Here is a 14,024-nt window from a genome sequence, read left to right as displayed (position 1 = left end):
AAGTCAGCGTGGCCGCGATCCTTCCCACAGACCTGCAGGGGCTCAGCAGGCGGAATTCTTGCCTGCCAGGCAGTAATGCATTCAGACCAAAGCTTTCGGGCTGTGTATTCTAGCGTTCGCCGAGGAAACCCGCTTGAGCAAATAGCCTAATTAAATTTATTTCAGTATTTGATAGCAGTTACTGTCAGTGTCATTTATGTTTAATCTAAATTTACCTTGCTGACTATGAAATCTCTTCGTTTTGTTCGGCTCTCAATGAAGAGACAGAAGAACTAGTCAAATAGTTTCCCTGTAAAACCCTTCATATTGTCAAAGACAGCTATTAAGTCAATTACTAGGCCAGTCTTTGCTGCTTCAGATTAAATGTTTCTAGGTCATAATGATTACATATAATTCAGTTTATTATTCATACAATTTATGCATTTGGATTGCTTCTCAGACTTCCCTTTTATTGCTTTATTTTTTTCTTTGAAATGAGCCCAATGAAAGGCCAGTAGTGGCTAAATTTTTAAAATTTGTAAATGTATTGCTATTTATTGAATAATCACAGGGACCACACAATTTATTTCAGAAGCTTAAGATTGTTTAGGGCCTGAGTTTTCACATTGAACAGTGTTGCTATCCTTCACATGTAATTTTTAAATATATAAATAAAAGATATGTGGATAGATTAAGGAAAACCTTTGCTTCAAGTCATAGAGATTGTACCTGACTTATGCTTCCTGAAATTAAGCCTTATTTTTTTCCATGTCAGATTTGTGTTTATTTACTTTTTAATACTTTATTGATATATAATTTATAAGGCACAAAAATCCACCCAGTATGAGTGTACAATTCAGTATTTTTAGGAAATTTATACCGTTGTGCAACCATCAACCCAACTCAGTTGTAGAACATTTCCATCACCCTGAAAATTTCTTTAAAAAAAAATTTTTTTTAATGTTTATTTATTTTTAAGAGAGATACAGAGAGACTGAGTGCAAGCGAGGGAGGGGTGGAGAGAGAGGGAGACACAGAATCTGAAGCAGGCTCCAGGCTCCGAGCTGTCAGTATAGAGCCCAACGCAGGGCTCGAACTCACGAACCGAACCATGAGATCATGACCTGAGGCGAAGTCAGACGCTCAACCAAATGAGCCACCCAGGCGCCCCACCCTGAAAATTTTTATCGGTCTCTTTGCCGTCAATCCCTACTTGTACCCCAGGCCTGGGCAATCACTAAACTGTTTTCAGTCTCTATAAACGTGTCTCTTCTGGAAATTCCATATAAATGGAGTCTTATGATATGAAGTCTTTTGCAACTGGCTTTTTTCACTTAGCATAATCTTTCTGAGGTTCAGTCACGTTCTAGCATGTATCAGTGCAAGCATACATCAGAGATCTGGCAGGTGTGCTTCCAGATCACCGCAATAAAACGAATATAGCAATAAAGCAAGTCAAATGAATGTTTTGGTTTCCTAGTGCATACAAACGTTATGTTTACACTATCCTGTAATCTATTAAGTGTACAGTAGCATTATGTCAAGAAAATGTACATACCTTAATTTAAAAATGCTTTATCGTGGGGTGCCTGGGTGGCCCAGTCGGTTAAGCATCCGACTTCAGCTCGGGTCATGATCTCACAGTTCATGAGTTTGAACCCCGCATCAGGTTCTGCGCTGATAGCTCAGAGCCAGGAGCCTGCTTCGGATTCTGTGTCTCCCTCTCTCTCTGCCCCTCCCCCACTCGTGCTCTGCCTCTCCCTCTCTCAAAAATAAATAAACATTAAAAAAACATTAAAAATATTTTACTGCTAAAAAATGCCGACCGTCGTCTGAGCTTCCCATGAGTCGTAATCGTTTTGCCTCAGTGTTGATGGCTGCTGACTGATCAGGGTGGTGGTGGCTACAGTTGGGGTGCCTACAGCAATTTCTTAAAACAAGACAGTAATGAAGTTTGCTGCATTAATTGGCTCTTGTTTCATGAACAGTTTCTCTGTAGCATATGATGGTGTTTGATCCTCTTTTCCCCACAGTAGAACTTCTTTCAAAACTTTTATCAACTAGGTTTACGTAATATTCTAAATTTTTGTTGTCATTTTAACAATCTTCATAGCATCTTCACCAGGAGTAGATTCCATCTCAAGAAAAGACTTTCTTTGCTCACTCGTAAGAAGGAGCTCTTCATCTGTTGAAGTTTTATCATGAGATTGCAACAATTCAGTCCCATCTTCAGGCTCCACTTCAAATTCTCTTGCTATTTCCATATCTGTAGTTACCTTCTCAGTCTTGAACCCCTCAAAGTCATCCACAAGGGTTAGAATCAACTTCTTCCAAGCTCCTGTTCTTGTTGATATTTTGATCTCTTCCCATGAATCACAAATGCTCTTAACAGCATGTAGAATGGTGAATGCTTTCCAGAGGGATTTCCAGAAGGAATCACTGTCTGTGGTAGCTCTAGCCTTATGAAATGTATTTCTTAAATAATGGAAGTACTCCTTGATCCTTTGGCTGCAGAACGGATGTTGTATGAGCAGGCATGAAAACAACATAAATCTCATTGTACATCTCCATCAGAGCTCTTGGATGACCAGATACACTGTCAATGAGCAGTAATATTTTGAGAGGAATCTTTTTTTTCTCAACAGCAGATCTCAACAATGGTCTCAAAATATTCAATAAACCATGTTGTGAACAGATGTGCTGTCATCCAGGCTTTGTTGTTCCATTTATAGAGCACAGACAGAGTAGACTTATAATTCTTAAGGGCCCGAGGATTTTCATAATGGTAAATGAGCATTGGCTTCGACTGAAAGTCACCAGCTGCATTACTAGCCCCTAACAGGGGGTGAAGCCTTGAAGCCAGGCACCGACTTCTCCTCTCCAGCTATGAAAATTTTAGATGGTGTCCTCTTTCAATATAAGGCTGTTTCATTTCCATTGAAAATCTGTTGTTCAGTATAGTCACCTTCATTCATTATCTTAGCTAGACCTTCTGGATAACCTGCTACAGCTTCTACATCAGTACTTGCTGCTTCACCTTGCACTTCTATGTTATGGAGACGGCTTCCTTCCTTAAACCTCATACACCAATCTCTGCTATCTTCAGACTCTTCTTCTGCAGCTTCCTCACCTCTCAGCCTTCACACAATTGGAGAGAGTTAGAGCCTTGCTCTGGGTTAGACTTTGGCTTAAGGGAATGCTGTGACTGGTTTGATCTTCTGTCCAGATGACTCACACTTTCTCCATATCAGTAACAAGCCCTTTGGCTTTCTTATCATTTGAGTGTTCATCGGAGTAGCACTTATAATTTCCTTCAAAAATTTCTCCTTTGCGTTCACAACCTGGCTAACCATTTGACACAAGAGGCCTAGCTTTTGGCCTGTCTTGGCTTTCCACATGCCTTCTTCACCAAGTTTCTTCATTTCTCCTTTTGATTTAATGTGAGAGACATGCGACTCTTCCTTTCACTTGAACACTTAGCGGCCATTGCAGGCTTATTCGTTGGTCTAATTTCAGTACTGTTGTGGCTCAAAGAATTGGGGGGCCCAAAGAGAGGGAGAGAGATGGAGGAATGGCTGGTTGGTGGAGCGGTCAGAACACACGCACATTTATCCGTTAAATTCACTGTCTTATATGGGTGCAGTTTGTGGCATGCCACAACAATTACTGTAGTAACGTCAAAGGTCGCCGATCACGGATCACCATAAAAAGTATAATAATAATAATGACAAAGTTTGAAATATTGTGAGAATTACCAAAATATGACACAGAAGCATGAAGTGAGCAAATGCTGTTGGAGAAATGGCGCCAGTGGACTTGTTAAACACAGGGTTGCCACAAACCTTCAGTTTGTAGAAAACTGAAGTGTCTGGGAAGCACGATAAAACAAGGTATGCCTGTAGTTCATTTCCTTTTATGTCTGAGTGGTATCCTACTGTATGGATATGCCACATATTGCTTATCCATCCATTAATTGATGGACATTTGGATTGTCTCCAGGTTTTAGCTGCTGTGCACACTTGCTTATATAAGCCTGTGTGGACATGGTTTCATTTCTCTTGGGTAAATTACTAGGAGTAGAACTGCTGACTGAGTCTTACAGTAAGCGTATGTTTAACTTTTTAAAACATAGCCGAATAATTTTCCAAAGTGGCTCTACACATTTTACGATCTCATCAGCAATATATGAGACTTCTCGTTTCTCCAGATCCTTATCAACACTTGGTGTTCTCTCTCTCTTTGATTATAGTCATTATAATGGACGTGTAGCGGTGTCCCACTGTAGTTTTGATTTGCATTTCTTTAATGACTGAGGATGCTGAGCACCTTTTCAGGTGCTTATTGGTCATTTGTATGTCTTCTTTGGTGAAATGTCTCCTCGAGTCTTCTGCCCAGTCTTTAAAATTAATTTTTTTTTAATTTTTTTTAACGTTTATTTTTATTTATTTTTTTTTATTTTTAAAAATTTTTTTTAACGTTTATTTATTTTTGAGACAGAGAGAGAGACAGAGCATGAACGGGGGAGGGGCAGAGAGAGGGAGACACAGAATCGGAAACAGGCTCCAGGCTCTGAGCCATCAGCCCAGAGCCCGACGCGGGGCTCGAACTCACGGACCGTGAGATCGTGACCTGAGCTGAAGTCGGACGCTTAACCAACTGAGCCACCCAGGCGCCCCTTATTTTTATTTTTGAGACAGAGAGAGACAGAGCATGAACAGGGGAGGGGCAGAGAGAGAGGGAGACACAGAATTAGATACAGGCTCCAGGCTCTGAGCTGTCAGCACAGAGCCCGACGCGGGGCTCGAACTCACGGACCGTGAGATCGTGACCTGAGCCGAAGTTGGACACTTAACCGACCAAGCCACCCAGGCGCCCCTAAAATTAATTTTTTGATTGTGGTAAGATATTTACCATCTTAGCCGTTAAGCATACAATTCGGTGGCATTAAGTACGTTCACTGTCTTGTATGCAATGATCGCCACTACCCATTTCCAAAACTTTTTAATCATCCCAAACAGAAACATCGTTTCCATGAAACAATAACTCCCAGTTCCACAGCCCTCTCGGCCACTGCTACCCTCTATTTTACTTTCTGTCTCTACGAATTTGCCTATCCTGGGTACACCATACAAGTGGGATCATACAGTATGTGTCCTTTTGTGTCTGGGTTATGTCACTTAGCTGAATGTTGTAGCAAATATTAGAAGCTATTTTTAAGTTGGGTTATTTGTCTAATTACTGAGTTGTAAGAAGTCTTAAGTTAGTCTAGCTTCAAGTCCCTTATCATACATGTGATTTGCAGAAATTTTCTCCCGTTCTCTGGCTTATGTTTTCATTTTCCTAATGGTGTCTTTTGAAGTGCAGCATTTTAAAAATTTTAATGAAGTCAGCTTACCAGTTTTTTTCTTTTATGGCTTGTAATTTTAGTGTTGTGTCTTAAGAACTGTCTTGCTTAACCCATGGTCACAAAGATTTTCTCCTATGTTTTCTTCTAAAGTTTTAGTTTTAATTCTTAACATTTAGGTCTGTGATCCATTTTGAGTTCATGTTTATGTAAAAAGTGACATAAAGGTCTGAGTTAATTTTTTTCCCCATTTGGATGCTCAAGGAAAATTTTCCCATTTGTCCCTTTGTTGAAAATCAATTGACCATAAAACAAGGGTTTTTTCCTGGATTCTGTTGATCTCTATGTTTTTTGTATGCTAATACCACATTGCCCTAATTAATTTCTGGCTTTAGAATACATACTGAAATTAGATACTGGGGCATCTGAGTGGCTCAGTTGGTTAAGCATCTGACTCTGGATTTTGGCTCAGGTCATGATCTCATAGTTTGTGAGATTAAGCCCCATGCGGGGCTCTGCTCTGACAGCACAGAGCCTACTTGGGAGTCTCTCTCTCTCTCTCTCTCTCTCTCTCTCTCTCTCAAAAATAAATAAACATTTAAAAATATTTTTAAAATTTAAATATTTTAAAAAGTAGAAATCAGACACTATAAGTCCTCCAACTTTGTTTTCCTTTGCAAATCGTTTTGGCTTTTCTAGGTCCTTTGTGTTTTCATGTAAGTTTTAGGATCAGCTTGCTGTTTCTATAGAAAAGCCTACTGAGATTTTTTGGTAATTACATAATTATTGTAATTATTATATAATTATGAAAAAATTTAAATATGAAAGAGTTCTGTGTTACAAACTGATATAAGTAAATCTCTAGGGGCACCTGGGTGGCTCAGTTCGTTGAGCATCCAACTCTTGATTTAGGCTCAGGTCATGATCCTAGAGTTGTGGGATCAAGCCCTATGTTGGGCTCTGTGTTGAGCGTGCAGCCTGCTTGGGATTCGCTCTCATTCTCCTTCTCTCTCTCTCTCTCTGTCTCTCTCTCTTTCTCTCCCCCTCCCCCATCCCTCTCTCCTGTTTGTGCTCTCTAAAATAAAACCAATAAAATAAAATAAAATAAAATAAAATAAAATAAAATAAAATGTAAACATCTGTCTTAGTTGCAAGCCTACTGAGACTTTGACAGAAGTTGCTTCGAATATACAGATCAATTTTGGGAGAATTGCCATCTTCACCATATTGAGTAATTCATTAATCATTTGAGAGAACCAACTCTTGGTTTTATTCATTTTTTTCTCTTCCTTTTCTGTTTTCTATTTAATTGATTTCAACTCTGTGTGATTTCCGTTTTTCCTGCTTGCTTTTATTAGGTTTGCTTTCCATTTTCTAGTTTCTTAAGGTGGAAGCTTTGGTAATTGGTTTGAGATCTTTAGTCTTTTCTGATAATGGTGTTTAAAGTTATCCAGTGTCCTCCAGCTGCTTTAGCTGCTTCCCATGAATTTTGGTATGTTGTGTTTTTGTTTTCCTTCAGTTGAAAATTATTTTACTTTTAAGATTTTACTTTTAAGTAATCCCCACACCCAACATGGGGTTTGAACTCACAACCTCAGGACCAAGAGTCACGTGCTTTAACTGGCTGAGCCAGCCAGGCACCCCCAGTTGAAAATACTTAAAATTTTCACTTTATTTTTGTAACTTTATTTTTGGCTCATGTGTTACTTAGCAGTGTATTGTTCAATTTCCAAATGTTTGGGGTTTCCCAAAATTTATTTCGTGTGGTGGAGCTCTTATTTAATTCCATGTGGGCAGAGAACATACTTTTTCTATCTTTGATCACTTTACATTTATTGAGACTCTTGTTCTATCAGTTATTTAAGTCTCCAACTCTTGTTGAAAATCTTTTTCTCCTTTCAACTCTGTTAGTTTTCGCTTCAAGTGTTTTGGGGTTCTGTTGCTCGGTACATAGGCATTTATAATGATACATTGACCTTTTTATCTTTATAAAATGTTTCTCTCAACTTAACAGAAACCCATGGGGGAGGGGAAGGGAAAAAAAAAAAAAAAGAGGTTAGAGTGGGAGAGAGCCAAAGCATAAGAGACTCTTAAAAACTGAGAACAAACTGAGGGTTGATGGGGGTGGGAGGGAGGGAGGGTGGGTGATGGGTATTGAGGAGGGCACCTTTTGGGATGAGCACTGGGTGTTGTATGGAAACCAATTTGACAATAAATTTCATATATTGAAAAAAAATTTTTTTTTAAATGTTTCTCTCTCTCTCTAGTAGTATTTCTCATCTTGAAGTCTGTTTTGTCTGATATTAGTATAACTATCTCAACTCTTTCATGGCTCCTGTGTGCATATTTAATTTCGTTTTGTGATAATTCTCTCTTAGCTTATACCCAAGTAAGGTCCTGGTGTATCACATGGAAACCAACCTTCACTGTTCATTGAGATTCTCACATACCTTTACTAAGGACAGGAATTCACTCAAAACTGTACCCTAATCAAAGTATATTTGTTTTCAGGGTTCTAAAATATCTATTCTTCTTATGACGTTTAAAGAAAAGGATTATGTATTTGTTATTCAGGGGATGTAGTGGATCTTTGCCGTTTTGGTGCGTGACGTCATCCGCTCCAATTTCTTCTGGTATACAGAAACTTGATTTCTTTCCGGTGTTTACCTTTCTTCCATCGGACACAGACTGGATGGCTGTTCATCAGTTGCCTTATCACCGTTTTTGCTAAAGAGCATTGGAACCAGTAACTCAGGCCAGAGAATTGAGTCTCTCACTCCCTGGAGCTTGAAACCTGAGCGGGGTGATTCAGAGTGGAAATGATTGGAGCGTCTTCCCCACAGCAGCTGTATCTGCAGGATACTGGCCAGTGTTCCTGCTGCATGGACCCTAGGAAACACCTTTTATGTCCCCTTCAGTCTACGTCCCCAGCTGCCCTTTTGGTTGTCCTCTGTCCTCAGATCTCTCCTCTGATCCTTCCAGTAAATTCCATTTTTCCCCGAAGTTAAGCCAGAGGCAAGTTTCCATTGCCTGCAACCAAAGAACTCAAATGACATCAGAAGGGCATAGGAAGTTTAAAAGATCCATAGATGAATTTACATGTTTTTGGAAGGTGGTGTTTGTACTTAGAATGATCTTTCCAGTTTTATATTTGTGAGCTAAAGCAGTTTTATTCAACCCAGAAGCTGAATAACTTGCCAACCCCAAGTTGGTACCTTTACGAAATTGAAGAACCCCAACTTAAAGATTTCAACTTTGAAAAGGGGTAGAGATCCATTAGGGGACTGATATCCCTGCTGTACCCAAATCTAGAGAGGGAGATAGATAAAATCAAAGTAATTGGGAATAAATGATTCTCACTGTTCCATCCCTTAACCAGTGGCAAAGAAGCATTTCATAAAAGAATACAAACACCCCTGTGTTTCATGTTAGAAAATATTATGACCTCTCCGTGCCTTTCCATGCCCAGCATGTCCCTGGAGGTACTCAGCTAGGTTCCCTTTGCCTGTGTGGGTAGTGGACAGACTGGAGCCTGGAGCCAACCTACTCTGGCGGTACTGTTCTCAGGAAAAGCATAGAGTGTAAGTAACTGTGCCCTTAGAAAACCCTGGACTTGGGGCGCCTGCCTGGCACAGTCAGTGGAGCATGTGTCTCTTGATCTCGCGGCTGTGAGTTCAAGCTCTATGTTGGGCATAGAGCTTACTTAAAAAAGTAAATAAAATTTAAACATTAAAAAAAAGAAAAGAAAGCCCTAGACTTAATTTTTGCCGTCATGAAAGCTGATAGTGCTTTAGCTGCAACTATGGGGCCCAGGGAATAATTTCCTCTTTGGTAGCTGCTATGTACTAATCCAATGATCAGAACCACTTTAAAACATATAATTTCCAACCTCAGTGGAGCCCTCAGTCTTATTTAATAGTTTTTTTCTTGATAGGAAGACCTCCGTGCTACCTCCTCCTTTGCCTCTAATTTCCCTTCCCTTAGGTATCCTGAGCACCCAGCACTTACCAGCATTACCGCAGCATTAATGGAATAGGACTGGCATTGTTCCTTTACAAGTCTGTTTCCCCAATAGATTGTGAACTCCTCAAAAAGAAAGAAAGCTTGTCTTATTCATCTGTGCATTGTCCAGCACAGCGTGTGGAGCAAAATGCCATGAATGCTTATTAAGTGAACAAATGCCCAATTCATAGTGAAGCCGGTTGCAGATTTGCCGGTAGCATAAAGAGAAGGAGAAGAGACCCTGAGGTCATCTGTACAGACTGCAACCTTCTCGGACGAGGGAGCCAAGGCTCAGGAAGTGAGGGGACTTTCAGATTTCAAGGCCAGTAAGTGGCAGCTCTGAGACTAAACTCAGATCGTTAAAATCCAAAAATACGCTCTTTTTCTTTTCTACTTCGCCTCTTGGAAGCTCTTCTAGAACTCTGGCCTTAGGTAGCCAACTCTCAAATGTGACAGGTCGTGCTTTTCAGCCATTCTTTGCTTTCTGAATATTTCTACCCTGTCAGGAAGAATTTCTTCATGAAAGTAGGTAATTCTAGCTTTAGTTCATACTGAGTTCTCTCCTGCCCCATCATTCCTTTGATGCAAGTTCATTAAACTGCTTAATTACAGTTATTAGCAAACATCCCTAGGAATCCAGTCATCATCAGTCATGTAGGATTTTGCTAATTGTTTTTAAGGTGTGTTTTTAAAATGTGATTTTTAACAATTTATAATGCAGTGAATTTTATTTTTTATTTATATATTTTAAACTATTTTATTTCTTTTTTTTTAATTTTTTAATGTTTATTTTTGAGAGAGAGAGAGAGAGAGAGAGAGACAGTGCGAGTGGGGGAGGGGCAGAGAGAGAGGGAGACACAGAATCTGAAACAGGCTCCAGGCTCTGAGCTGTCAACACAGAGTGTGACACAGGGCTCAAACCTACGGACCACGTGGCTCATGACCTGGGCCGAAGTTGGACGCTTAACCGACTAAGTCCCCCAGATGCTCAAACTATTTTTTTTTAATGTTTATTTATTTACTTAGAGAGTGAGAGAGACAGAGAGTGAGATTGGGGGAGAGTCAGAGAGGGGGAGAGAGATAGAATCCCAAGCAGGCTCCTGCTGTCAGCGCAGAGCCCAATGCAAGGCTGCTCGATCCCACGAACCATGAGATCATGACTCAAGCCAAAATTAAGAGTTGGACGCTCCATCAGCTGAGCCACCCAGGCTCCCTGCAATGCAATGAATTTTAAAGTAATTTCAATTTTGCTGCTTTTCCATCTGAAACACATTGTATATAATGATTATTCTTGCCTTAACCAGACAGCACTCTTTTCCATTTACATATATTTTTGGATTTGTGGTTTTGCAAATGAAAAGATGATTTCCGTTGTAGAGAGAAAGAACTGAATAAAATCTGATTCTGATAAAAATTTACTTTGCATGTATGAGCATTTACTTTTTATAACTGGTAATAACTATGTATCATTATAAAGTAACAGAAGGAAGTTTAGAAATTTAATAGACTCCAATATAAAACACTAATTACATGGTTTTACATATATTATGAGCCTGAGCGTGTTTACCCAAACACAACTAAAATTAGGATGCTTGATGAGATATCAGAATTGCCACATTGTAGCCAAAATTTGTTAAAGTAAAATCATGGTGTAGATTAAAATTTAAAAAGTACTAAAAAGAAGTCTTTATTTATAAGTACTATAAAATTGGGATGGTGGATATTATGCAAAGACAATATTTGCATATTTAAAGCAAAGAGGTGTGAAGATATTCAAAGTGTATTTAAATGATGTGAAGGATGTATTTTGGTTGTTTTTTTTTAAAGTAGGCTCTGTGCCCAATGTGGGGCTTGAACTCATGACCCCAAGATCAAGAGTCGCATGCTTCACTGACTGAGCCAGCTGGATACCCCTTGTCTGTAGGTTCTTAATGAATTTCTTCAGTGAATTGCCTGGTGTTAAAATTATTTGTATTACTGGTTTACACTTGTTTTTCAGTTCAATAAATAAAAACTTACTGGGTATTTGTTTTATAAAAATCTGTCCCTGCAGATGATTTTGTGTCACAAAACTAAGGCTGTAGTAAAGTTCTCTCCAGGCTCCTGATAGAGCTAGTCAAATTGAGATATGTTAATACTATATCTTGGCAAATTTGCCTGGTTAAGTCTTTATGATTCTCTGTCATGTGGCTTTGAACACAGTATACAAAAAGAAAAGCAAAATGTGTTGTTAAACCTCTAGCCTGTGTGATCCTTAAGAGCTAGAACTAAGTCCTCATTTTTCTATTTTTAGCACCTACCACAGTGTCTGGCACAGAGTACAAGTTCAAAAAATGTTTCTTTTTAAAATTTTTTTATTTTAGAGAAAGAGAGAGTGTGAGTGGGGGAGAGGGGCAGAGGGAGAGAGAGAGAGAATCTCAGGCAGACTTCATGCTCAGCATGGAGCCCAACACAGGACCTGATCCCACAACCCCGGGATCCTGACCTGAGCCAAAATCAAAAGTTGGACGCTCAACAGGCTGAGCCACCCAGGTGTCCCTCAAAAAAAGTTTCATATTTAAAGGCTCTGGGGACCTTGACCCTTCCAGAACCCTGTAATTATTGCCCATATTTTATCAGTGGATTCTGATGTCAAAACAGATGACTCTTGTGTGCTGGTACATAGTAGGTGCTTGATAAATGTTGAAGGAAAGAATCTTTTGTTTTAATGTTTCCCCACCCATTGTCTCCACTGGCAATTTGCCTTACGATGTGGAGTATGTTATCAATTATTTATTCCACGGAAACATTCCACAAATAATCATCATCATTATAAATTTAGAAGAGGTAATGTGGTCAGTTATGAATTATACATGTCTGGATTATCTGTACTGTCTTTAAGCTTTTATCAATCCCTGGAGGCCAACTCCTGATAAGAAGTCCATGCCTTTTGTTGGTGGTAAGCTTCCCCTTCTATGACACTTTGATGGCTTGGGAAGTGGTTGAGACCCCCGTGTCCCCTAAGGGCTTTCACTGTGTCTTTGGCCTTTAGGGAGTCAGGCTGTGGGGTCTGCTACCTTGCTGGTTGGAATCTGCGGACCTACTCCTGGTTTCCATGTGCTCAGGCTTCATGTCTGTCTGGCTTGGGGTGGCTCTGACCTAGTTAAGTTTTGGGAGACTGTATCAAGCCCTCACCTATTGACTCAATTACACATAATTTGCTAGTTTAATAATTTGCAAGTGGGGTGTTGAAGAATTTTTTAAACTCAAGAGATGAGTGCAGAGTTGGGCCTTATCAGCATATCGCAGCAGAGGTGAGGACAATCATGTTCATGTATACTTGGATGCACAAATGGGAACTTGGTTCAGTGTGCATCTAGCAGTGTCAGCAAAGAGAGTGTAGGCTGCCAGACTTCGTATATACATATCTTTAAAAGTTTATTTATTTATTTTGAGAGAGACAGACAGACAGAGAGAATCCCAAGTGGGCTTGGGAATCCCAAGTGTTAGTGCAGAGCCCAACACAGGGCTTGAACTCATGAACCGTGAGATCATGACCTGAGCCGACATCAAGAGTTGGCGCTCAACCAGCTGAGCCACCCAGATGCTCCAGACTTCATATATTTTATCTAAAAAGGGAATTCAAGCCTGAAGCTGAGTGATCTTGTCCAGTTGGAACAGGTGTCTCAGCAGAGGGACTTTGGTGATTATCATCTGTATTAGTCAGGGTTCTCCAGAAAAACAGAACCAACAGGATGTCCATCTATCCATCCATCCATCCATCCATCCATCCATCCATCCATCCATCTATTATAAGGTAATGGCTCACATGATTATGGAGGCTGAGAAGTCCTACCATCTGCCATCTGCAAGCTGAAGACCCAGGAAAGCCAGTGGTATAGTACTAAGTGCTGGGATCCAGAGAGCTGATAGTGTAGACTTTAGTTGAAGTCTGAAGGCTTGAGCACCAGCAGTGCTGAGGGCAGGAGAAGATGGATGTCCCAGCTCAGGCAGAATGTGAATGCCCTTTCTTCCTCCCTTTTTTTCCCCCTCCTTTCTATTCTACCATGGCTCTCAAGTGATGGGATAATGCCTACCCACTTTTGGGAGGGCATGTGCCAATTCAAATGCCTTTTGGAAACAACCTCACAGACACACCCAGAAATTATGTTTAACCAGCTATCTGGCTCAGTTAAGCTGACATATAATTAACCACCTCATTATCCATATTCATTTTGTTTTAAGTCTACCTGCCAGACGTGACTTGTCCTGTGTCTTGACTCTAGGGAGAGAAGACAGTGAATTGAATGCAATTTGAGTATTTGTTCAGTTCTGTTGATGGAGGTTTTTCAGTGTAAATTAACAAATTGTTGTTCTATTGTCTGCTCGTCTCTAATACATTTTAGCTTGTCTGGGTCCATCTTTGAGGACCTGATCACCTCTGGGCACTGGCTAAATCCAATCTCTAAGACTTGAATGTGAAAGACCAAATCCTGGAAAATGAAGCTAAATTAATTGGTCTCCAGTGGGATCCAGGCATTTTTAGAAGCACTGGGGCTACTGTAGTGACCCAGACATGCAAGGCCTTTACTCTTAGTTAGTCCTGCTGCACATTCTAGTAGGGTTTACAGCCAGTAAACACTAAGTAACCAAGGTAATTTCAGCCTCAGTCCAGTGTTCTGGTAAGATAAAATGAAGGAGAGTAATTGTAGGGCTATTT

The 14,024-nt window shown here is 40.0% G+C and overlaps 1 protein-coding gene across 2 annotated transcripts in view; it reads left to right on the top strand.

Moving 5' to 3' along the window:
* The window catches only part of FAM81A (family with sequence similarity 81 member A), a 74,776-nt gene that overhangs the window by 20,290 nt on the left and 40,462 nt on the right, over window positions 1-14,024 (top strand). The gene's annotated exons all lie outside the window — the stretch shown is intronic.

This window comes from Panthera onca, chromosome B3, assembly GCF_046562875.1.
Source record: "Panthera onca isolate mPanOnc1 chromosome B3, mPanOnc1 haplotype 2, whole genome shotgun sequence".
Lineage (NCBI taxonomy): Eukaryota > Metazoa > Chordata > Mammalia > Carnivora > Felidae > Panthera > Panthera onca.
Note: the sequence above shows the minus strand (reverse complement) of the source record. Positions and strands in the feature narration are given on the sequence as shown.